This window comes from Tympanuchus pallidicinctus, unplaced genomic scaffold, assembly GCF_026119805.1.
Source record: "Tympanuchus pallidicinctus isolate F22 unplaced genomic scaffold, pur_lepc_1.0 scaffold2, whole genome shotgun sequence".
NCBI lineage: Eukaryota > Metazoa > Chordata > Aves > Galliformes > Phasianidae > Tympanuchus > Tympanuchus pallidicinctus.
Genome location: NW_026294721.1, coordinates 16,343,297 through 16,369,929, shown reverse-complemented (window position 1 = coordinate 16,369,929; position 26,633 = coordinate 16,343,297). Strand labels below are relative to the sequence as shown.

Here is a 26,633-nt window from a genome sequence, read left to right as displayed (position 1 = left end):
ACTGCTAGGAATTCAGTAAAGAACACTAATGAAACAAAGATGTCAAGTGGGAAATTACTCTTTAATGGACAAACACTTCCATGATACAATATGATAAACACCCTCATCCTTTAGCATGTTCAGCATGTGAAGATTATCATGTAGTTGTTGAAAAGAACTTTTTGCTCAAGCCAAGCTCCTTACTGTAAAGAAACCAAATTTTCCCAGATATTTCCTCATTTAAAAATGTGTAGATGGAAGAAATTCACTTGTGCTGAACAGATGTGTCTCATTCAGGTAATACAGAATCAAATACATTGACTTACTGTATTTGCAACACAACAAATATGGACTATCAGGATAATGATATATATCTTCTAATGAAATTTGATAAAACTGAAAACAACAAAGCTTCACAATTAACTGAGTTTTATGGGAATAGTTAATTAAAATGACTTATCTTCTAAAGAACCCAACTGCAAAGCAGACTTCTCAGGCTGGAATGTCAGAGTCCTGTTTCTTCTATAGAAGCCATCTAAAGAAGCAAGAGAGAAATTTAGCTTTATTTCCAAATCATTTTCTTAGCAAGTCTTGATAGAAACAAAATATACTGCTAAACTTGGGCTACCATCCTAACTTTTGTTTGAATTTTAAAAAAATTTGCTTTACTTTTATGGGAGCAAAAAAAAAAGTTGTTTCTTTTTTAAGTTTTCTTTTTTTAAAACTGTTTTAAAGCATTAACGTTTAGGCAAAAAATCAAATAACAGTTTAACAAGCTTCCACCAGGCTGATATAAACAGATAGAAAACTGGAGTTATGAAACTAATGAAAAAAAAAAGGAAAAGCTACAGAGATGTCAACAAATACAACCTTCAGAATGATCTAAAGTACAAATTTGTCTTTTTAAAATTAATTGCAGTTTTTTATATTACTGATTTTATTTGGAAAATAAGTCAAGTTTTATTAACCTTCTACAGACTTTTTACTTCTTCCTGTGTGACCTTCTTTTATTTCCTTCCTTAAAAATGTATTTTACATACTGATTTTCAGGCACAGCTTACTCCTTCTTGCAAAAAGTTGAACTTGCAGAACTAACTGTTGGAGTCATTGCTAACACACAAATAGACTAAAATCGTAAAGTCCCTGATGATCCAGGAAGTAAAAAATGTTTTCTAGCTCCAGCAGTGCCGGTAGAAATTTTATAAGGCAGTGCTTGGGTTTCAGCAAGTTCATTCCTTCCAGTTCTTTCTTCCTGAACATCAATTCAGCCTGACTTTACCATAGCCATAAACACCACACTCTTCTCAACCTGAAAGGAATGCCTAGGGGTTCACTGGGTTTACTGCTGAATCATTTCCCAAATCCTGGCTGAGGTGGTGGGGGTGGTGACTGAGTAAGAAGGGTTATGTGAGGAGCTGCTCCAGATGCTTCACATTTTGGTTTGACTTCACCCTGGCACAATTCACAGGCAGAGACTAGCCCTTGTACGCCAGGCACAAAAGGTAACAGAGGCACTAACGCTGTGAAGCACAGAGTGCTTCCAAGTGCTAAACATGCCTGGCATCTGGAAATCTGGAGAACAAAGTTGCCTTCTTATTTTTCAGAATAACTGCAAATAGGAATTGAGTAAAAGTTTCAGCCCTATCTTGGTGCTGTTCAGTCTGTTTCAGATCAGGACTCGCTGCGTGCTTTTCCCCACTGACTCCATGTTATGTTGCAGTGTATCTGGCTTCTTTTCTGTTCTTGCAGACTCAGCCTGGAAATTCTCCAACTGCTTCCTCTACATTGAATAAAGACTTCTTTCCTGATTTAAGTATGAGCACAAACAATAAAATCAAGACAGAAGTTTCTGTTTTATTAATTTTATTATAAATTTAATTTTTTTTAATGCATTAGTGAGCTTATTCACTCTAAATGATCAGCAATGAAATAGTTAATCAAACTAAAGTTGAAAGTATCTGTAAGGCTTCACAGTTAAAGTCAATTGGGATGAACAGAACAGTTCACACCTCTCAGAACTAATCTCTTGGTTTTGTTCACTGTTCTGGAAGGTCACTTAATTACCATGAGAAGTACAGACTTAATAATATGATGAAGGTTAAGTATGTTATTCTGAGGCAACTTATGGAAAATCAAAGTAGATTCAGCAGCAATACGGGAATGAGATTAGTGGTTTCTTTTCAGAGTTGTTCTGACCAAGTTTAATTCTTTAAAATAGGCAGTAGAAATATCATCACCAAATATTCTATGAGGTGGAAGAACTGGTTTTTTTTAATTTATTAAATGTTTTAAATTCTCAGGTAGTTCCATATGAGTTACTGATGATTATTATCCACTACAAATACTAGCAGGAGAGCATCATATGAAAAGATGAGTAGACCTAGGTGAGTAAGACCGGGACATCCTAGTAGACAACAGGTTGGCCATGAGCTAGCAGTGTGCCCTTGTGGCCAAGAAGGCCAATAGTATCTTGGAGTGCATTGAAAAGAGCATGACCAGCAGGTTGAGGAAGGTGATCCTCCCCCTCTAGCATGCACTGTCGAGACCACATCTGGAGTACTATGTTTAGTTCTGGCTCCCCAGTTCAAGGACTCTCTCCTGGAGAGAGTCTGGAGGAGGGCTTCAAAATGATGACAGACCTGGAGCATCTCTCTTATGAAAGAAAGCTGGAGACTTGGTGCTTAGCCTGAAGACTGAGGGAGGATCTTGTCAATACTTATCAAATGGGCAGGAGCCAAAGGATGGCTCTTTTCAACAGTGCCCTGTTACAGAACAAGGGGCAATGGCACAAACTTGAATATAAGATGTTCCATAAAAATAAGAAGAAAATTTTCTTTCTTTTGAAGGTGACAGAGCACTGGAACAGGCTGTCCAGAGAGGCTGTGGAGTCTCCTACTCCGGAGATAATCAAAACCAACCTGGGTGCTTTCTTATGTAACCTACTGTACCTTGCTGTACTGAAAATTATTTACATACCCCAGTGGTGGCAGTCGTCTTTTTTACATCATTAGTAGCTGTGTAAGATCACTGTCCACAATTCCCCCATGTTGATAAAGCTGGAAAGTGCACTGAAATCAAGAGGACAAAATTCAAATACTCCTGGGAATCGTGAACTAAGCAGTCTATTTTCCCATCAGTACTTATCTTCCCTTAATGATATATTTGAAAAAGATCATCTATGTCTTTGGCTTTGTCAATTGCTAAGGCACATAAAGGATATGTTCACAATGCAATTTTTTTCTCTTGAATGGTATGTTTTTTTCTTTGTGTGTATGGTTACATAAGTTCATGGTTACATGTAAGTTCTTGTACAGATTTATTAATTCATTAATTCACTTACTGATATTAATTAATTATTAATAAAATGAGAATCAATTATTTTTGAGAATGAAGGGCAAAGGCACCCTTCAGTCAAATTTGGCTGAAATCAGCTAATGAGGTCAGAAGTTATTAGCAGAGTGATATAAACTGATAGACACAAATAAGCATTCACTGCGACGTTCTTAGGAGTATGACTGAATCAGCCTCTTTTCATCTTTTTTTTAGAGAAGCTAGGATTGTAGAAGAGACTTCTACTTTCTCTCCTCTAGTGTCTGTGTTTTGATACAGTTGGATCTTTCTGGCCAAATAGCTCTGTATTACTCATCTCCTGATTAAGATAACTATATTCGAAGAAGCATTATGAACAAATTTGCTTGTCAGCATCTGCATGTGGTAAATGTGATGGTCCTTGGAGGAAAGACTTCAGCTGTGACATGGAGAATTGTGGGGAGTCACCAGGAAGAAGGCCTGGAGTGCTGACTGCCTCAGCAGCATCTCTGTGGACAAGTCATCACGGTGAGGCAGGAGAGCTTCACAACATGGAGGTCTCTCATGTTCTGGCTCAGCAGGCAGTATGTGAGACATGTTGGCAACAGTCAGGCTACTGAGTCTCACAGTGAGAAACTGTCTGGTTAACAGGCAAATGTCAGCTAAAAGCAAACCTAAGAGGCAGCAGCAAAGTAGCACTAGAAACATCCAACAAAATCACTGCCTTCTACCAAAAAATCTTGCGTAAGAGACAAAATATTGGAAATGAGAACTCCCCAGAGCAGTGTCTTACTGTAAACTAAAATCAAAGAACAAACATTATAGGTAAATAAGTGGTAAATTTTGCTAGGTAATAAGTTTCCTATACAGAAGGACATTACAGGGAAATTTCTTTTTTGTCTTAGTACAAGAAGTGGTGAGGAAGGCAAACATTTATATATCTGTCTCCCTCCAACTTATAGGAGGGAGAGGAAGTTCTTTGATATATGTATACCAGGCATGAGATTAAGAAACAACGGTTCAAATGTTGCTCCACTCAGTTTATTACAAATCTTAATCAGGGAGATGGGGAAGGGAAGAAGGGCAATAGAAAAGATAAGAAATAAAAGCAAGGAGTTCTTGTAGGAAGCAAGAGGGAAATAGTCACCACCGTGTATTCAGCACATGGATCCAGCATGGTTTGTAGTTCAGTCATTGATCTTTAGTAGTGGTGGGTTGTCAGGTGATGTTGTTCTGTTGACAACAACTTTTCAATGGTAGTACCAACTTATCTATAAGTGCAAAGTGGTCAAGTCAGCTCTCTTTGGAGTGACAGCTCAAATCTAAAGTGGTTGAGTCAGCACTCCTTGGAGTGGCAGCTTGGGATCTCAGCAGAAACTCCTTTGTCCCTGTCTTCAGGTCCTTGCCAGCAGATAAGAGGGAACAGGGATGCCCACCTGCATCCTGTTTTTCACAGGACACGATAGTATCATTCCCCAATTTTCCCATACCAAGCTGAAGCTATTTAGTCACAGGCCAGATCTTCCACCAGTAAACATTCCTGAGTATTCTCTTCCAGAGGCAAACAGCTCTGGAGGAAGGTGCTTTCAAATGTTCATAAAGTGATGTTGATTGTCATACCCATCACTTGCCTCCTCAATAAATTAGTTAGAGTTTTATCACAAGAAATACCTCAGGAAGCAAGTTTTGAGAAACAAACAAACAAACAAACAAACAAAAACAAAAAACAAAAAAAACAAAGAAGGATTCTCACAATAGCAAAGATAGGAACTTTGGTTTTCCCATTGAGAGCTCTGCATGTAATGGAAGAAACAACAAATCCTCCTGCTGCATTGAGACCTTGGGAGGTAGTGGTGTGAGAACAAGACTTGAATCCTAGAGGACATTTTCAAAGAACATGGATGGCTGAAGTACTCAGCTTCAAAATAGTGACAGATGGTTATACTGAGCAAGGTTCAAATAACTTCAGACACAGGACATAGTGTTCAGGGGTCTACAAGCAGCAGAAATTGAGCTCAAAGCAACTCAAAATGCACAAATAAAAATGCACAGCCTTAAGAGCAGACATTCAATACAAGCTCAAAAAATCCCCTGCATCCTAATCTCACTGTTACCGGAGAAAACGTAAATGGCAGTGCATGCAGTGACTGAGAACAATGATTTCCAATACAGAGGAAACCGTCTACAAAGTGACTTTGGCAAATTCAAAGATACATGCTGATTCGAATATATAAATACGCTGCAGAAGGAGGCAGCCAACTGAAAGCTACCATATTGGTTGAAGAACTAAATAATCAGCAGCCCACTGCTGTTCAAAAGCCTAGCTGAATTGTGGAGCCAACTGCAACACAGCTCCAGCACCATATGAAAGTGTTAATATCAGACTTTAGAAACGTGACAAAAGACTAAAGATTTTTAAAACTGCTAGACACATGCAGGCTGATAGTAAGAAAATTCCCAAAACATGCAATTTTTATTTTTTTTTTTTTTTGCTTGGTGCTGTTGGCACAAAGGAGCTTCAGTGACTATTGAGCAACAAGGTAGAGCAAGTCACGGAGACCTTTAGCTGTAATAAGACCACAGAAGGAAGAACTGACAAGACTGCAGACAAGAGGAATTACTGTGTTCATTGAAATTAGCACAAAGTGAATCAGCATCTGAAATGCAGTTAGAAAATCTTCAGGTAAACCAAGGATCTGCTTCAAGCCAAAAACACTGAGGAGAACACTTGGAAGTCAGTATCTATTGCCACCAACTGGAGACATGTTACTGTGATTTATTTATAGCCAAACTACTTGTGACCCCAAGAATGAATTCTGGCATGTTGTGCTAGTGATACTTCTGGCTTCTTGACAGTCTTTGCCACAGCTATTGACAGGCATTTGGGGCATGCAGGCATCAACCTAAGCATGACATAGACTGAAACTGGACTTTGGGATGTAAAGAGTATAGCTTATGACATGACTGTTAGAGGAGATGGGGTTGTTCAGGCAATCTGGGAAGATGAAGTCACGCTGAAGCAACTTCTCAGGAAGTGCTGATGAGAGAATATCAAACAACAAACAGACAGACTAGGTCTGAGAAGAGCTGAGTTTGCCTTATACCATATGTTTCCTGATTATCTTTATAAGGGTTGTGAGAACTATGAAACTGAGATAATGCTCAGGCTGGCAAACAAGAAAATGAAATTGTCTCATTTTTTAGTTTTTTTTTGGATTCTTCACTTGCCCTTCAGATATCTCCTGAGACAGTCTACAGTGATGAAACATGGGATTTGTCAGAAAACCTGGAATGGATATTCGAAAGAGTAAATAAAATTATAACTGATCACCAGGCTGAAGGCGCTAAGGTATTTATGCAACAGCTGGAGCTACAACATGATACCTCAGGAGCTGGCAAAGTGCTCTTTTGCAAAGCACCCTGTAACAGAGACCTGACAGACACATTCTGTCTGATAAGACAAGAGGGAATGGCCTCAAGTTGTTCCAGGAGAGGAGGTTGGCATTGAAACAGGCTGTCCAGAGAGGTGGTGAAGTCACCATCCCTGGAGGTATTTAAGGAAATGGTAGATGTGGCACTTAGAGAGTATTGCTTAGTTGTATTGCTTAGAGAGTATTGCTAAGTATTGCTTAGTTGTCAATACTGATGGTAGGTAGATGGTTTGACTAGATGGTCTTAGAGGTCTTTTCCAACCATAATGATGCTATGATTTTATGATTCTAAGTGACATATCAGATTTTAAGAGGAGGTCTGGCTCTAATTCTCATAACAAAAGGCTGCTTTCAAGCACAAGGTAGCCTTCTATGTAGACATTAGATAACACTATAGAAAGGTAATGCTAAAAGCAGCCAAATGACTGGAGCATATCTGTGAGGCTCTATAGACAAAAGTTGAAGAAGAGGTGATGCCAGAAAAGCAGTTCTGAAGGCAAGTATGTTGAACAAAGTATACATTTAAACCAACTTAACAGAAAGACTTTCCAGATAATCTTAAAGTCAAGGTTGTTGTCTTGTTGGGTTTTTTGTTTGTTTGTTTGTGTTTTTTTCTTTTTTTCCTTTTTTTTTTTTTCCTTTTTTTTTCCCTTAAAGAACAATCTAGGGAAGTTCTGAGATATCCAGAATATTGTATAAAACAGTCTGATTCATTTTCTGATCAATCTCAAACCAGTGATAATCTCAATCACTACTTATTGGTAAGAATTTTATTCACTGTGTGAGTAATTTGTAAATTAAGAAATATTAACAATTTCTTGAAAAATCCTGAATGCTTACTAGTCTGCAAGGTTTTTAAGAAGACCAGAACTTCAGCAAGAGATTCAGGAGAGGTAGCTTTAATTTGCTGCTCCATCACAGGCTTCCTGTGAGAACTTCAGTTCCTTGCACTCGGCATCATGTCCAGCCTTTAAAGTATGTGTTTATGTGTGTGTAGACTTGAACTTGCCTGCCACTGGGAAATGTATTGCACTCTTGTGACTGAAGAATGGTTTGAAATGTGATAAGGCTGGACATATATACACCATACCTGTACACGCCTACTGACACTTCTTTTTTTTTTTTTTTTTGGCATGAACATACCTAGATGTTTGTTCATGACTAAACAGCATCCAATTAACTACATAATACTACTTGCATTAACAGAGTTTAATCACGTTCTCATTAGCAGCTTATTATGATCATTAAATCATCGTTTGTCTGCAAAGCAGATGAATTAGCATTTTATGCGCATTAAGGATATGACCACATATATATTTACTACCTTTTATATTATGAACTACAAGGACTTTTTAAAAAAGCTCATTATTTCTCTTATGCAAATTTTTATGTTATAGCCAGTAAGTTAATTTAGTAGAATTCCATTGTCTGAATCCAAAGCTACAACCTTCTTGCAACAGCTTTCAGAGATGTCCAAGTAACAGATCTTTCTCTTTTATATGACAGAAACATACCTCTCACTATTATTCATTAGAAGCAATAGCAGCACTGGTTTTCTAACTCCTTTACAAAGGTTATTTAAAAATCAAATAAGTTGATGTTACTTTGCAAATAAAACACACTCCCATTACACTTCAAGTTTCTAGTGCTGAAGCTAATTTGAGACTAGAATGAGTCAAAAGTAAAAGACTTCAACTGTAATTTAAAGAATGATAAAGAATTATTTGAGAAAAGTTGGACAAAATGAAAGGCAAATTAAAAAATTCAATTCTCCATTCTAATCCAACGACACTGTACAAATCTGCACTTTCTTTTACTGAAGTCTCACAGCAATGTCAATGAGGACACTTTTTCTGGTTTCATCCTATGCATTTAATGCACCAACCCTAAATGACTGCAGCACTACTTCTTTACTTGAAACTTTGCCTCTCCTATCCAAGCTGTTTCCTCGGAGAACAAAGAAGACAGGAGAATAGCGTTGCTGCCAGCCAGACTTTCTTTTCAAAACCATGGCAGAAAAATCTAGGCCACGTGAAGGAAACAGAAAAAGAAGGATCATCATTTTTTTGTGGCACGCTCCCAAAACCCCAGGAGAGTCACATTTGCCAGGCCTTCTTTGTCTGACTGAGAACTCAGGGTTGCTTTCCAGATATACCTGTTGCTTCTCTATTCTTCCCCAAGGTGACAGTGGAGGCAGGCAGACAAAGCATTGACACCAGTTTCAAATCCACATTTGGCAGGACCACACAGCTCAAATACATTTTTTCTTAAGTGAAAATTGCATTAGATTTCAAATCACTTCACCAGGCAAATGCCAGCATGCAAGCACAGAAAGAGGAATTTGCTGTGACCTAAGGAGTTCGATTTGCAAAAGATTCAGCTCTTGTCTTAGATAAAAAGCAGACAAGAAGACTGTTTTCTTAGAGTGAGGTAGGACTACTCTGATCAGAGTAACAAGTAAAGTTTCCCCTTTCAGCACAGGGTGGGGAAGCATTATGCTTCCTTAAAATTTCAAAATATTTTGTGTTAAACCCATTGCAAATTAAGTTGATTGCCTAGAGACTATAACTACTGCTTATAGCTCACGAGAGAAACAAGACAGTGTAATGATCTGTGACTGCATACCGTACATGTAGACTACAGCCATCAGTCAACTACATAATCTTCAGCATCAAGATTCATTAAAGTCAGTGGGCGTCATGTTGTTAAAACCTTGTGTGCAGTCTAGGAAACAAAGGGGTTAAAGGTATAGAATCAAGAAACTGGGTAAAGAAAGAAGTGAAAAAGAAACTGCTAGAGCTGAAGTGGATGCAGCCAGGATAGTGCTTGCGGCTACAGATTAGATTACTCTTAGATTTTCCTCACATAAACATTTTGAAAACAAAACAAATGACAATCTATCATGTCTTAGGACATGACACTCTTTTCCTTTTTTTGTTATGCTCGTCAAAATTACAGTTTCTATTTGTTTAAAAAATAGCATTTTTCCAAAATTCTTGCATACATATGAACATGTCAGTGCACCCTCTTTCTTTTCAAATAATTAGATGTAATGAAGTGGGTCTTTGAGATCTGAAAGCGTTAAAAAGTGAGTTAAACCTTAATTATGGGCTGTAAGCTGCTGAAGGGAGAATACTAGAATGCAGCAATGACATCTGGACTAGTACTAGTGCACGTAATGCATATCTGTCACTGACAGCTCACTGGGTTACATTTAATTCACAATCATCAGTCATGTCTTCTTTTCTATGCAAAAAAAAAAAAAAAAAAGAAAGAAAGAAAAAAAAGAAAAAAAGAAACTACAGCAGCACCAGTGGCAGAGAGGACAGATTCTTCTACATGCTGAGATTCAAGATGACCTTACAGATGTAAATGAAACGAACAGATAAATGTCAACAAATATTTCATACATTGTGCTAATACTACATCTAATGAAGGTCTGTAATTCTTCTCTAGCCCATATAGTCTTAGTTTCTGACTTCGACTCTCCTTTCTCTTGTTTTGGGGGGAATGCCTCTATGCTCTCTCTCTCCATGTAACCTGGGGCACATACTGGATTTAGCAAAGTAAAATGCGAGTAGCACCCATCTACCAAGTGGAAATAACCATGAAACCTAAGAACCAGAAGTGGTTGCAGGATTAATCCAGAAGCTGGCTGAACCTTTGCTTTGCCAGGTTGCATTTTTGTCTGTGGAACATGCACAACTGGAATAAACAGTGCTGTATAGAAATCAGCTTGGATAAGAGCAGGAAATATTGGCCTCATAAACACTGACACAAAAAACACTGTCTCCAAGCCTCACATTATAGACTCCATTCTCCTTGAAATATTTAAGCAGCAACCTGCAGGTGTCTAGAAATGTTTCTCTTAAAACATGAAACTGCTACTTCCATGGCTCTGCAACAAGAAGGCATATGGACACAGCCAATTTTCACTTAACAACTCAGTCGAGGCAAACAAAAAAGCAGAAGCTATGGTAAATGCAGACCTCTTTGATCCCAAACTAAATGACAATTTTAGCGCTAACACTTGTCCAGATGCTTTTGTTACAGATCAGAAAACCTGTTTGGCAAGCTCTCACTCATTTGGCTATAAGTATTTCAGTTGCCTTCCCACTAGATGTTGTCTCACCACATAAGTCATGTTTCAAGACAGAGTGAACAGATGAGCTTGTCTTATTCAATCACTAATATTGATTCACACATTCACACAGAAGAAAATGCAACTTTGAATTGTCTTGGCAGAGAAAACACCTTACACATGCACAATTAAAGATTAAGGAATTAGCATGTGCCCTAATTGAAGCCCTTCAGGGTGGGTTCTACGATTTGACCACACTTCATTATGTTTGTCCTCTCCGTGCTATGAAGTGACCTCTGGCTAGGTGCACATTTTGCTATGGCTTATGGTAATTATGATTCTTGTTCATGGTAGATTGACTAGAATCTCTTTGGACTATCTAGTGTATAATCTTTCTTTATGTATTTCTACTATAGTACCATATGCATTAGCACTGGCCTACTGGGTATCATTTTATCTCAGCTTTCATGTATACTTTCTAATTATTTTAAAACTGTACTGTCATTGGAGCTTAACGTTGAAAATAGAATTCACTTTTCACTTAGCCCACCACAAAATTACAACTTATGACAGTGTAAGTTAAGCTTTCAGTAGGAAGTAGGAAATAATAGTGCACTTTATAGTATGACATATACTAAATTAATAAGTTTAAAATGGCTTAAAAAGAATGAATAAATTATACTGTCTTGAAATAAATACCTTGGCTGCTCTGAAAGTAATGCCTCCTACTTTATGAAGTTGGCCCACAACATCAGATGTTGGTGGTACGGCAGCAGAGGTGGAATCTTCCCAGAAATATTCCATTAGGTTTTGTTGCCATGTTACAGATGGCAGCAGAGGGGCAGTCTGACATTAGTGGTACCTGACATGAAGGTGCGTGTGAAGCAAAGGTATGTCACTGAATTCCTCCATGTGGAAAAAATGGCACCTGCTTATATTCACATATAACATATATAATGCTTGCTGAACTTTTATGGAGACCAAAGAATGGACGTGAGCACAGTGAGGCAGTGAGTGGTGTATTTCAGCAGTGGTGACTGTGACAACGGGTCACCTCCACTGTTGCAAATTTTATGAATGTGGCAAGGATGCTCTGTTTTATGCTGATGAAAATGCATAGCTTGTGGTGGTGACTGTTTTGAAAAAGTGCTTTGTAGCTGAGAATATGCTCTATCAAACAGTGTTATTGTGTTCTTTGTATCTGTAGTAGTTTGCATCAAAACAAATAGGAAGTAATACTTTTGAGATGAGCTACATATGGAGCATGTATTTGAAGAAACTCCAATTATAATGGCATGTGTTTAAAATTAATATTTGTGACATGGTAGTGCCCAAAGGCTTTTGGCCTAGTTGTGTTAGACACTGAGCAACAGTTTTATCTGTATTTAACATTTCTTCTCCCCTGCCTAAGCAACCACTCTTTCTCAACTTGTACAATTTCCCTCTCCCAAACATTCCTAATACTGTGCTATTTCCAATTGTTCCTCTACCCATTTGTCTCAGGAAATAACCTTCTTTTGAAACCCCCTTTTTTTTTCTTCTTTCAATCCAATCTTTATCTTATCTCTCATAGTGTTGAAAGAAGTGGCTGAGATCACTAGTTGTCACACCTCAGATTTCTTCTGTCTTTCCTCAGATAAATCAATCCCAGCAACCAATGTCCTTGGTGTTGGCACTAACCTTTCCCACCATTGCTTTCACCAGGTTTTGGGGAGAAAAATACTCAACTAATTTCTTCCCTTTATCTCCACTGCATTCAAGGCAGATCAGTGCTGCACCAAATGCCTTGACTCCTCAATCAACAGTTCCAGAATTGGTTTTCTTGTGCAATGCATTCTTATTTGTTGCTGACATAAAATGGGAACTAATTTTCTACTCTCTACAGTCTTGTTCATTGAAATTGATAGGGGATTATATTTTACAGGGACCTTTTGAAAGCATTCATCATCATGTTACATTCTGAAGTAACAATTGCCTTCAATCCAGACAGAAGACTCTGAGCTCTTGCAGGTCTCTTCTCTCACCCCTGTTTTCATACAGCACACATGTGGATGGCTTTTGATATGAAAGTAGTAAAATAATGCCACAGATGCACTGTTATTCAATTATTTCCATATTTTTAAAGAGTTGTTGATTAGTTAGAAATAAATAATGGAGACCAAATACAACTAATTGATAAGGAACATCACCCACAACATGTTGTTGCTTTTTAGGGAGCCTGAATATTTTTGTATTCTGTATATTCCCAGACAAATTAGAGGGGTGCATTTTATACTGAGATTTGTGACAGATCTGTTTTAGAATTCATAGGTGTGCCAGCATAATACAATTCATTTAGGAATATGACATATCTGTGTAATTTGTAGGTGTTGACTGTCTAACCTTCAGACAACTTGATGGAAAAAAATAATTCATCCATAACAGAGACTTTTATTTTTCAATCCATAACATTCTATTTAATGTATTAGAAGTACATGAAAAGAATAGAAAAACAGAAAAAGTAAAATAATAGGAAGAGAAAGAAGTGCCTTACTATACAGCATTTCAGCAAATAATGTAAAGATGGATTATTCTATTTTTTCAAGTCTTCATCCACTTCAGTCAAGTGAAAGTTTTATCCATATGGATCTATCTTACTTATCTTTGTGATGAAGTAAGAGAAAGGCCATTGTAGTCATATATATATGTATACTACATTTGTGTTGTTTTTTTTTTTCTTTTTTTCCAGAAATTCAGACAACTTGAACACAACAATATTGAAGAATATGTTATGAGTATTTCATCTCATGATTAGGACTGTCTTCAAATATAATATTCTATATTCACATGCCTTAACTGTTATTATATAATTTGCTTACATCCTGATCACGTTTATCAAAATAGAAGTTACAGATAGCCGGGGAAGGGCAATAAAAATGGAGATAATCTGCTCCTGTATTTTATGTGCCTTCCATTTAAAATAAGTTAATTGCAAGAGAATAAGTTTTGATTACTCCAGATAATAAGACCTTTACCTTAAAAAGGCAAGGTGCATACTGGGCTATTTTGCCACCATGAGCAGCAGAGAACCTCAATGCTATTATTGGCACCATGTGAACTAGTTCATAACTATCCCAGGGCTAGTAATTTTGCGTTTCAGGAAATGCAATTTATGGTCATATTACAGTTTTCATCTTTGTACTAGAAGTATCTCCCAGGCATTCACTGCAGATTATGGTCCCTCCTAGATCAGGAATAGGTCACGATTCTGTGTTTTCTCAGTGAACCTCTTTTTTCCTTAAAATGAGTGAATGAATAAATAAATAAATAAATATTCCCATATTGCACACAGTATACAATTTGCCCTCTCTGAACTCCATGAAAGCAAATGTTTTTGAAGGAGGTTGAGGTGACACTGCACTGCTTTGTGGAAGTTGCCCCTATACTGATCACCTGGATTTCTTTTTCTCCACCAAACCCACAGCGCTGATTAATTTTGAGTCAATGAATTGCTTTAGTAGTAGAGGTTACTATTCAGAAGTGAAACTGCTCCCTGCTCTTTTTTTCAGCCTACTTTCCAACTCCAGGCTTCTTCTCGTGGGAGGGGACAGCAGAGCTGGAGCTTTTGCCAGTCATGTAGTTAACAGCAATTGCTCCTGATAAAAAGAATTACATCATCATTAGCGAAAGGGAGGAGAAAGTCTAACAAAATACATTGCATGAGCAGTCTGATAACTGGATCCCTACTGCATATACAGCCAGAATAGATATTACAGATGGCACCTATGGTTTTTTATAACAGAAATCAGTACCTCTATTACCATATTCTGATAGATGCAATTCTAACCAGAACCAAAATGTTGAGAGGCACTGCTGCATCCGTGCATACCAGAACTTTTCTGGGAAAGCTAATCCACTTTGAAACTTAGGCCAAATTGGCAAAATCCTCCATTCCTTCTGAACTCCAACTCTTTAGTTTAGGCACTCAGGGAATGTGAGAAAGCAACCTTTTTCTAAAACACACACAAAAAGGAGAAACCTCCTTTACCATCCAGTACATTGTAAGTCTCTTGACTGCACGAATGGGAAACATATTCTGTAGCGTGATAGCGCGCGCGGATGTGGTGTGCTACTTTCTCTCTGTAATGAATTTTATGCCTGCCTGTTTCTGTTCCATTGTCTATTTTTAATTCAAATATGTAAAAGCTTTTCTTAATACAGACTCCCAGGTGTCAGTTGCTGCCTGGAGTCCCTTTTCTTTCCTCTATTGTTCTCTTAATTGTTACTTCAAAACAATTAGCTGGGCATTCAAATGCAAATGAATGCAAATGTACAGGGGATTGGGTGTGAGAGAATACCACCACTCGTTAATTTCCACTTCAAGGTCTGCTGGTAGAAACAACAAAATTGCTTAACAATGTATTTTTCCTGGGCCATAAAGGGTGAACTCGCGACGATTTCAGTCATCCTGCTGGCTCGGCAATTGTTGAGATTCAGCCGGTTTTTGGTAAGATTTTTCTTTATTTATTTATTCGGTTCTAGTGCTAAACTTACCACTCTGAATTGCCCTTGCTCATTTATGCTCAAGGACACGTCTAATAATTTGGATACAATCCCGATTGAGAGAAAAGTTATATTATTAATATTAGCGTTGTTAATGTGATCCATTAAGAGATAAAACCTCTCACTTGAAGGAATTCCTCATGTCTCAGAAAAAAACTTTTATAATTTACAAAAGAGTAAGCTTTGTTGCATTTTGGACTTTGAAGAAAGATATGCTGACAGATAGACTGGGGCTGGGGATGAGTCCTAGAGAGACTTTGCCAGTTGCTAAGATAAATCTGATCCCTTTTGGAGCAGTTGTATTTATTGTATAAATCTGCATTCCCTTTCAGACTGTATAGTGAAACTCCTTATGAAAAATTGTAGGTGATTCATCATTCAGAACTGCTTTACAAAATAAATACCTTAGCTGTTTAGATCCAATTAATATACAGCAACCAATTAAAAGACCAAATGCTGCAATCATTAGGCAGGAAAAATTCAGTAGCACAGACCATCCTGAGCTGGAAAACCCCCAGCACAGCAGGAGAACTCCTCTACTCAGGTGTGACTTTCCAACTAGGAACACACCTGGGGAAGAGTGTGCCTCTAGGAGGCGGAACCTTAGAAACATATTTCTGAGGCAGTGAGAAGAGATATTAACTTTTAACTCCATGATTACTTTTCTTCCATGTTACCTTAGAGTTAATCCACTTTCATCTCTGAAAAATCACTTACATAGCAATAACGGACCACAATATTTATACTTCAGGATGAGTAGCATCTTTGTTAGTATGCAGTTTCACCACATAAAGTGTCCCTGAGATGGTAGAGTAGCATAAGGCAGTGAGAGCTGGGTTGAATTCTTGCCCCACCCTCTCCCACGTGAAGCAGAAATGGCTCTTTAGGTTCCATTTAGATATCTAAGTCACTGCTATCAGTGAAAGTCAGATGTTTGCTTGCCTTTGTCTAAACCCTGATAGCCCCATGTCCTGGGTTCTTTGCTCCAAGATGGGGGTAATAGCAGTGCTCTCATAGCACTGTTGTGTGAATAAACACATCTGAGACTGGGAGAAACTTGAGCAGAGCAATGACAAAGACCATATGAATACTTTAGGAAAAGAGGCACTGCCACAGTACAAATAAGCAGCAGCAAAGCAGCTATGAGTGCTCTGGGAAAATAAACCCAGAAAGTAGCATAAGGCCATGTTTAAATTGCTGTTACTTATGCACACCAAAGAATGAGATTTTGTACAGGTGTAGATATGGCAGTGAGAAAGGGGGGACTCCTCTGTGGCTCCCCTAGTTCCTGGCATGGAAATAGATGCCAACATGCAGAGTTTTTGTGGGGGGCTGCCCCAAGGCATCAAACCATGTAGTGCCTTCAAGGGGATAAGAATGACAAGTCTCCTTCCTTTACTCCTTGTCTTTCCTCCCTGTGTCCTCTGTGGCCTCTGTTCTATTTAAATAGGCTTTTTAGTTTTTTTCCTCAGCAAGCATATCCATTTATGATGATTTAGCTCTAAGAAAAGACTTAAGGATTTTGTCTAAAACTAATACACAAATGCCAGAAAGGACCTTTAACTATAATACTTCTATTTTTCCTTCCTTAAAACTTGGAGAAATTGAAATATCTGTCTTCATTACAAGCTAAGCACCTATGGAAACTTGGAAGATTCTGGATCTATCCCGTTATGAAAAGAGTAAATGTCTCATCCAGGCAGATTGTGCCTTCCCTACAACCTATTCATACTTCGCCAACCAATATATTTTATCTTCATATGTGGTTGAAATAGGGAAGATTTCTGGGACTTAAACAGTGAAATAAAACACATTCATCTTCCAATGAGCACATGGGAAGTTATTACCAGCCAGTGGGCTAATAGCGAAACAAAGTGAAATACAAGAAAAGGAAAATTTGAACAAATAAATTGCTTAAGTGTGTTTTGTCCTGAAGTTTCCACTGAAGTTTTATTCCTAACTAGTTGTCTGATATCTTTACCTTTTGCTTTGTAAGGCTGACAGATGAAACTTTAAGGTCCAAGAAATATTTTTAGTAGTAACAACACACAGACGCTGGCAGGGTGTCTTAACAATGGCATGTTTGTTTTGGTAACAAGATTCAAAGAATGCATTATTTATAATGCTCTGATACGTGCATGTGGCAGAATGTGCTCTGGCTCTATGCAGCAATATAAGAACAGGAATGATTTCTTGCAGCCTCTCTGCACAGTGCTCCCAGATGCCAGCTGCTTCTGAGGCCAGGATTTCCCATGCAGTTGGAACCAGGAAAGTCAGTGAAAGTCGTGCCTCTCTGGGCTGCTCATTCCCACTCCATGCCCTCTCCCTGTTCTACTGTCACCACGTATGCCTATGTTAGGTCTTGAACCAGATCGAAGAGTCAATTAAGGTTAAAACTCACCTGTAAGAAACCCAAGCAATCAAAGTAAATAAAAACCCAAGTTTAACTGCTTATGTTCTTATGCTTGTGCTGCTCTTGTAGGTCGGAGCTTTTGCTAGAAGCCAGCAATGCAGTCCCAGCCTGGAGAAGGCTCTGCACTACCCTACTCTACTGCTTTGATGGAGTCTAGAATGTTTCTTTTTGTTCTCTGCTCTTTACAACAGCATATTGTCAGGTGCTTATAGGCAGACGGCCACTTTAGCCCCTTTGAATTGCCTGTGACATCAGTATAAAGCATAAAGATGCTAGGCGTAAATCTGGTCTCTCAGAGGCAGGTAGCTGTGATGAGTCTCCTGATGAATAAAAAGGAATGATAATAATTTAAAAGAGGAAGCGTTCCTGTGTATCAAAGCTTTGGATGTAACATACTATATATCTAACATGGTTTTATGCAGTATAGATAAATAGAACAAAAATAGTGTAATCCCATTGCCAACATCAAGGCATACATATTTCAGAAAGGGAAAGTGCGATTAGAATATGATTCGAGATATTAAGCTTTTCACATCTCTGCAAAATGCATATATATGTATGTATATTTATATTTAAATATATATTAATGAGTTCTTTTGGGTAATACGTTTGTAAAGCTTAGATCTCTCGTATTCAGCGTTTTCCAGTATCCTTTCTTTCATGTCTGATTCTCCACATTAAGAATAACTTTTTTTTTTTTTTTTAGTAGACAAAATCCTCCACTAGCCCTCCTCCTTGATAATCTTTTTACATTTTTCCTTATCTCTTTTTTTGTGTCTATTGTCTGATTGTACCTCTTTCACAGGCCTTTACTCAAGGTTAGTGAAATTAAACATTAGCTGGCTTAATATTTAGCTAGTAACAGTAGTTTATCTACCAAGATAAACTTCCAGATTTTGGTTGTCTCAAGCTTCTTCTTTTCCATTTTCATTGTTTTAAGACAGTGTTATTTGAGGACTTCATGACCCATCTCCTTGAATGCTTCTTATAAATAGTTTCCTTACAAACGATCCTGTGATAATTTCTTTTCTGACAGATTGCAGCCTAAGTAGTTTTAATACATCACTTGCTGGAGGAAAACAATTTACTTGTTAGAGAATATTTCATGTTATTTACCTTCCAACAGCACATACATATTGTAGACACTGTGTTCATCTCATGTGCTGCAAGATCTCTATATTCTAAAACGTATCCTAAGCATCAGAATGACAGAGAAAATTGTGGGCAGTAGTGTAGGCCTCACTCTGTTATGAAGGCAGAGAGAAAACTGGTAGTCCTGTCATGAATTCTTGTGATGAAAGCAAAAGTGGGAGTTGCCAGGGCATTTGGAGCAGAAACAATACCGATGGAGGAATGAATGAGGAGCCTAGTCAAAAACCTCATGGGTTTGTGTAGGAAAGCCATTTTGATGTCTGTGTTACTCCACTGATGCGTGTGCTGCATGACAGGGAATATCAGACCGTAGTTGCTTCCCTTCCACATAGCAGTCTGATGGGTGTGGGAGAGGAGTTCTGCAGGACTTAGTTTTCTGGGCTGGCTCTTACAAAGCAACGTTACAAGTTTCTAGGCTGTTCTAGAATGTAATGCTTCCACACAAAGTCTCGAGTAGTTGGCTGGACTTGTGCCTCCTGCTTTGTCTAACAGTCCACTTTTGCTGGATTTCCTCTATCCTCTATGTTGAAAAGCCCAATTAGGAGCTGCTGCTATGATCCAGGGCTTCCAAACTCTGGCAGTAAGAGAAAAGCCATAGAAGTGACACCTGAGTGCCTGGGATCAACATAGGCATTTTCAAAACAGCAAACTTCTGTTACAATTATATCAGCTTGTTTAAACCCTGTTGAAGCAGGTTCAGCTCAGAGCAGCACTTGGGACAAAGTCCCTTTGTCTGAAAAAGTCTTTACACTTGTGCACAGTCAGTAAGATCTGCAGACATCATTAGGGCATTAGACACCTCTGATGGGATGTGACTGCGCACGTTGCGCAGCAGACAGTCATGACTGCCTCTTTCACAGACTTGTTTCACAGACTTGTTCTGTGTGACCAGCCATGGTGCCAGCAGCCGACTGCCAGCAGGGCAGTCACACACGCACCTCTGCCTTCCATAGCCCTGCTCTCATGGCTCGTAGCCCAACAAAAGTGTAGCTAGGGACCACTAGAACTGTCACTTCACGCGACATTGGCCTCTGCTACTGACTAATGATCTTTTCCGTACTGAAGCCTGTGTTCTGCTTTCACATACTCTGTAATTATTCTCTGTAAACCTGTCCTATTCTTGGCCACTTAGCTGCAAATGAACATTATCAAAAGTTTATCGACAGTTTTTTGGATACCTTTTCATCTTTTGATGTGTTGCAGGGTCTTCTAGCAAGTCCAGGTGCTCCTGAAATATAATAAGAGAGCAGCAGGCTGGGGGCTTTTTCCATTCCGAGCTTTAGCAGCTGAAGCTGCCACCTTCTCCCCATGGACAGAGCCAGAGTAGCCTCAGGTGATGCTTTCTTCTCATCCAAATGGTTTCCCATGGGTAATTCATGCTAAACTAGAATCCAGCTGCTGGACTATTTCCCCATTTCAGTTAACTTTTTTCGAGATTACTTAACAGGCTGTTGTCAATCAATTCTAATTTAGCACTTTTTTCATTACTTTTCTTCTCATCTAGGTCTAATTTTCACAATCCATCTCCTTTTTCTTCAGTTGCTCTATAATGTACCGTATTAGCTTTAATATTCTTTAATATCTTACCTATTTGGGGGCCTTCTTCAATCACGACTTCTTTTTCATTCCCATTCCTGCTAGAATCCATTTTATCCACTGTTTCTTACTGCCAACCAACACCTCGGCACCTAATTGCTAATCTTTTCGCAATGACATCGGATGTATTTTCTGTTTGATGCATATTGTTTCTGAAGAACAAACTGTTTTGCAGCCTGTGAGCCCTCTTAGAAATTAGCTGCTCTTTATGCTGCCCTGTGACACAATATACCCAACCGAGGCTTCAAAGAGCAAGAGAGAGAAGTCTGGGCAAAGATAAAGCAGGGCCTTTGTTAAACAGTATTTCTGCATCCATCTTATTCCAGGCAAAACTCCGATAATCCACAATACTATAGCTTTCATGTACTGGGGCACCATGCCAATGTTGCAACTGCTGCAGAAGGTAAAAACAAAGAGGGCAGATAAGGAGTTATACTAGAAGGGGGGAGGGGGAAGGGAGGAGTAGAAAAAAAAAATCTTTTGCATTCCTGGAATGATTGTGACACAATCATAATAATTCGGAAATAATTATATTTGTTATCAGTCAACATAATTTCCTGCAGTTCTACACACAGCATCGTTTTCCTTCTCCAACAGCCAGGCTGAACAAATGGTTCTGTTCTTGTTATTATTTTAGTATGAAGCAGAGTAATGTTGGTTGAACTAATAGTATGAACACAAGGATATCACTTAGAAGTGCCTGAAAATTGGCACTTAGCCTATTGTTTCCCAACATGATGCAACCATATTTGTTCATTATCACTTGTTCTCTCATATTTTGCTGTAAAACACCACAGTGCTGTTATGTTGTAAGGACAAATACTGCAATATGGTTAAAGACTAACTCTGTTTAAGTTATTATCCAGAGCCCATTATTGTAGTATTGGGCTGCATAAGAGAGACTATTTGGTCGATGAAAGAAAAATAATACAAAACCAGTATCACACTATTTATTCAAATGCTATAGACTAGAGCTCTGTGTATGACACATTTAAAATGACTGATGGATTTTATCTCACTGTTGAGGAGAGGGGATGAGTCCCCCCCGCTGGGGCACACAGGGTGGCTTACTTCCCCAGACAGATCCCTGTCTCCCCAGAGGAACAGGCACATCCCTGGGGAGGCAGGTCATGTTCACCTAACATTTTCTTCAGAGACTCTCAGAGAAGGCAGGCAGCTTTAGCCTGAGCCATTCAATTCCCAGGAGTTATGCTGTCGGAGATGGAGCCTGCTCTCTGCCTTTGGACAGCACTACTCACACAAGGCTTTTGAGGTATTGCCAGTTCTCTCCAGCATCATTCTTAATTGCTAAGTGTCTTGTACATAAGCTCATAGAGGCTCACACAAACCAAGAGAAACTTTCTACCATTTATTCTCCTACTGAAGTCTCTAGTTAGCGTGCTGAACTCAAAGGGAGTCCTGCAGAACAGAAATAACCAGCTTATTAACATAACTGGGTCAGAATTTGGTCCTTTATGCTTACCATAGTTGCTTTACAGTCTGCTTTTGCTGTTGCTCAGATATTTCCCATTGTCACATAAAATGATTAATGTATAAACATAAGAGAAACAAAGAGTCTAAAGTGTTGCTGGTGAGTTTATTGGAAACTGAGTACAAGAAAACTAGGGCTGAAAAACGCACATAAATAAGAACAGGCTTATTTATATAAGTCAGAAAAAGAAAGGAAACTGGTTCTAACTCTTTTGTTTCTTCCCTCCTTAATACAGGTCAGTTAATGCTTTTACTCACATGTATCTCCAGACTGGTTTTCCATCCGCAGTAAAGAGAAGCATGCAGCCTTTTTCTGAAATGTCATGAAAGATTACAGTGTAGGAGGTTTCAAAAAGCATGATACAAGGATCTTTGCTGGATATAGACTCATATAACATTTTTATTAGAGATGTGGGAGTGGAAAGGTATCATGCTGATTGAATTCACGGGTATTATTAAGTTAGGAGACGCGATGAGTACTCGCACAGACAATTATGTAATGGAGAGGTTAACAAGTAGTGAAATAAGGTTCAACTTAAGCAAAAGTTATGTGGAATAAGCCTTATTAAAAACCCATGTCAAGGTCAAATTCATCACATGGTTTTAATGGTGTGTGTCTTAAATATTTTTAAAGCACAATGTTTAAATTTGTTACTTTGGACACTTGACATCTCTAGGAAATCATTCAACTCAACTGCTAACTCTTATCAGTGCAGATTCTTTTTGAAGTTTGTGCTGTGAAGACTTTGTAAGAGTTTCTGTGCCAGCCAGCTTCTTTCCCTTTAGTCTCATTTCAAAGTCACATAGATGAGAACAAACAAAATTTCTCAAGCAAGAACAATTGGTAACAAGCTAATGAGAAAAAGTTTTCTGTTAGTCAAATTGGCTGTTTCCTTATAGGGATGTAGCTGCTTCCATGAAATAGACTCTTTAGAATCCACTACTAGATATTATTTCTTTAATAATTGTCATTACACAAACCACAGGTTCATACATAGAGAATGCAAGAGACATCTAAGTGTGTCCGTCTATGAATAGTTGCAGATGAATTCTAAAAGTGTATGCTGATTGGAGAAACTGTTGCATTTCTTACAATTTATGCCCCAATTACAGGCTTTTAATATTTTATAGAGCAGTGGACATTCCACTTAGAGGCTGATTTACAGATCTGAGCTACGGGGTGCTGAGCCTATTGAACACAGTAGGATCAAGAGATCTCCACAAATCAGAGACCTCCCTCCCCCCATTTGTAAATCGGAGAGCAGCAAGTGAGAATCAGTGTCTGCAAGGCAGAGAGGAAGAAATTCTATGCAGTGTGCCACTAATCAGTGGTGGAATCACTGCCATGGAAATTGCTGAAGTAAGCCCTTTGGGAGGATTAAAAAGGGATTAGGTGTCAGGAACAACATTTAAGTTTTGCAGCCTTCCTACTAAAGAGTTACAAGGGTAATGAGGCCTCTTGCTTCAGAGCTTAAGCTGATGATCTGTGGGGGTCAGGAAAAGTTTGTCATCTCTATTATAAAACAGTCAACAGTTGAGATAAGACATCATTGTTTTCATGTTAATGGGTTTGTGTTCATAGGAAGGAGAACATTAGAGAACATGAAAACAGTGTTCTCCCCTTGTGTGACAAAACCTCTATTCTCATGAATGCAAATTTGTTCTCCTTTCTGTGATGCTTGTGGAATATGACTTTCCTGAGAGGACAGTGAGGCAGTTACGTACAGAGGGAGAAGTGGACATGAATTTACTTCTGATCAGTACAGCTCTGAATAAAACTGTTCGTAACTGAGTAGCAAAATAATTAAGATTTACGTGGGCTAAGACATGACAGTATATGTCTGTGGTCACCTTATGTCTTTCCCTACAACACTTTCCTAAGTGGTAACCTACAGTATTTGTCCATTAGCTATCAATGTACGATGGCTTATACCAATGTGCATCACTCAGCTGCTCACAGTAGCTGTCCTGCACACACATTCAAACTTTTCTTTTGCACACAGACATAGGCACACATGCACTAACTTACTTTCCATGCACTCAGGATGGATTGGTAAGGCCCTTCTTCTTCTTGGCTTGACAACCAATGCATTTGCTTTTCCATTGTATCCGGAAGAAGATCTCAAGGCCCATGCTGAGCTGACAGGTGGAGAGCAGCAGTTCTTACCAAGCTGAATGGCTGTTCCTCGAGATCCTGAATAGACCTTTAGGCTTCAGGAAGATCCTTTCCATTCTTGAAGAAAAGGTGCCAGACCACAGACTGGCCTCCTTTCAGCAGTAGTGAAGCTTTTCTTGATGGCTACTGTTTGATTCTTTGCCCTTTTCTTGCCAGTCATACACAGAAGCACAGGACTGAGGGAGGCAGCATCATAGACCTGACTTGACCTCCACGTGGTACAGTGGCTCTCAGAATGTCAGCTATGCACTGATCAGTCTTTTTGTTTTTATTTACACCCAATATAACTAATGCACTATGTGTTTCCCAGTGAGCTGTTTATCTTGCTTCCCAAGCCAGCTGCGGATTTCAGATGGAGCAAGGAGCAACTAGCCACCAGGATACAAGCTTGGCGTTGTGGAATAATCACTTAAATGAAGACAACAGGGCCCCAAAGAGAAACAGATAGATCTACAGTACTTTAAAGCAGTAATTTAGAAATAAATTCTCCTGTTAGCTATGAATTCTTTGGAAAGATGTGATACAGTACATCTGTAGTTTTGAGATAGATGCAGGAAAATGTAAAACTTGCTAAGTAAGAGGTTACTGACAGTTTACAGGAGGAGCAGTAATGGCTAAGCCTCTAGAAACCTTGAAGGGATGGCACTGTGATTGGATTTTAGGAAAAAGGAAGAATTGCTAAGACAACAAAGTACATGCCCTTAAATAAGATTCAAGGAGTCCCCTCAGTAAAGGCTTGTCTTTGATATATGGGCACTGTATTCTAACAATCATTCCCTTTCAGTTCTTCATAATTTAAGATTATTTTTATAATGCACCTTGCTATAGCATGCAAATGATGTAGTCTTGTGTGTAATTGTATTATACAACAAAGCAAGGACCATCTGAACCGAAATTAATACACAGTATTAAATCAGGTACTTAATCATTCATTTTAGTTTGATTTACTGAAGCTATTGTGTTCTTGTTCTGTATTACAGAGAAAATTTAACAAGACACAACATGTTTCTGAATACCACAATATGTAGTCTCAATTTAGGATACATTATAGATCATCCTGGTTCTTAAAAACCCAATACGCCATTAGACTTGCATATTAAAATATCCCCTGCTCCTTTCAAACAAACCCATGTCCTGTCCTATCAAATATGTTTAAAGTGGTATATTACTTTCCCATGTAAAAAAAAAAGCCCATTATGAGGACAAGGGGAATTATTTTAGCAAGCTACTTTTTTTTTTTTTTTTTTTTAATACTAAAATACTTTTTACTAAAAGACTATTTTCAATACCAGTCTGTGAAAGGGGCTGATTCATTCTGTGCGTGCTCCTGCTCTGCCTTCATTTGGAGATAAATTATCACATTATAGTCTTTGCTCTCCCACTTGCAAATTAAGTTGTCATTCAGCAACTCCTAAATAGGCAAGCTGCAACAATCCATAAGATCAAATAATGCAGCTATTCTTTGTCTAAAAAATGTAGTTTTATATACATATGGTTTTGTCATTTTTTTTCTTATTCTTTGTAGTACATATTGGGAAGATGATTGTAACTTTTTTTCTTATAAGCTGGGCACCATTAAAAGCCTATTAGTAGTAAATACAATTTTTTATACAGAAAAAAGTGTTAAAAATCTATTTTATAAGAGTTTTTTTTTTCTAAGTTTCATTTTTTTCTGCACAAAAGTTTTGATCTGAATTAATTTTCTCTCTCTCAAAAAAAAACAACAAAAACCAACCAACCAAACAAACAAACAAAAAAAACAAGTGAATGCCAAAAGAAGAAAAAAGGAAAGAGAATAGCTTTTCCAAATTGCTGTGGAGAAAGAATTCCCAAGGCCTGCTGATGTTCTTTTTTTGTTGTTGTTTTTGCTTCTCTCCACCAAATTCTGATGTTCCAAGTCCAAACAAAATGAAAATTTTCAAAACAATGAAATTATACAGTAATTCAAAGAAGCATTTTAAGTGATATTTCCTTTATGTAAACATCCCCTTAGTAACCCTGATTTCAATATTTCTCTCCAAACTGATAACATTTAGTTGTGACTTTGTGAATTGCAGCTGTCAATTTTTTTTTTCCATGTAAGAAGTTCGTACTTATTTTGTTTTTAACACAATTTATTTTTCAAGTAGGCTTGAAGAAACAAGATCTTTCCTCATGCTTTGAGGATTTTTCTCTCTTCTCATGCTACATTTTACAACACATATACTACGAACAAGCAGAAAGCAGCAGATACAAGTGCAGCAGCATCACAGTCCCCTATTTCACCTGAATTAAGTAAGATTTTGCAATCAAGGTAGTCATAATGGCAGACTGATAATAGGATTGATAAAGGACCCAACATCTCAGATGCCCATTTGAGTGTCATGTGTATTCTCTGCCTTATGAGAGGAATTATTTCTCTGTATGATTTTCAAAAAATCAGCTAGAATCTAAAATATTATTCATAAGGCCTATCTAACTATG

General features: G+C 38.2%; 1 long non-coding RNA gene across 2 annotated transcripts; it reads right to left on the bottom strand.

Moving 5' to 3' along the window:
- Nucleotides 1-13: 13 nt before the first annotated feature.
- On the bottom strand, nucleotides 14-22,743 carry LOC128080421 (uncharacterized). Of its 2 annotated transcripts, none has more exons than XR_008206668.1 (3): nucleotides 22,253-22,743; nucleotides 2,956-3,047; nucleotides 14-1,783 (listed from the first exon to the last, which is right to left on the bottom strand). It is a non-coding gene; the product is annotated as an uncharacterized LOC128080421 (long non-coding RNA). The 2 variants fall into 2 exon arrangements; XR_008206669.1 differs by lacking the exons at nucleotides 14-1,783; nucleotides 2,956-3,047 and adding exons at nucleotides 16,217-18,075; nucleotides 20,086-20,135.
- Between the last annotated feature and the right edge of the window lie 3,890 nt (nucleotides 22,744-26,633).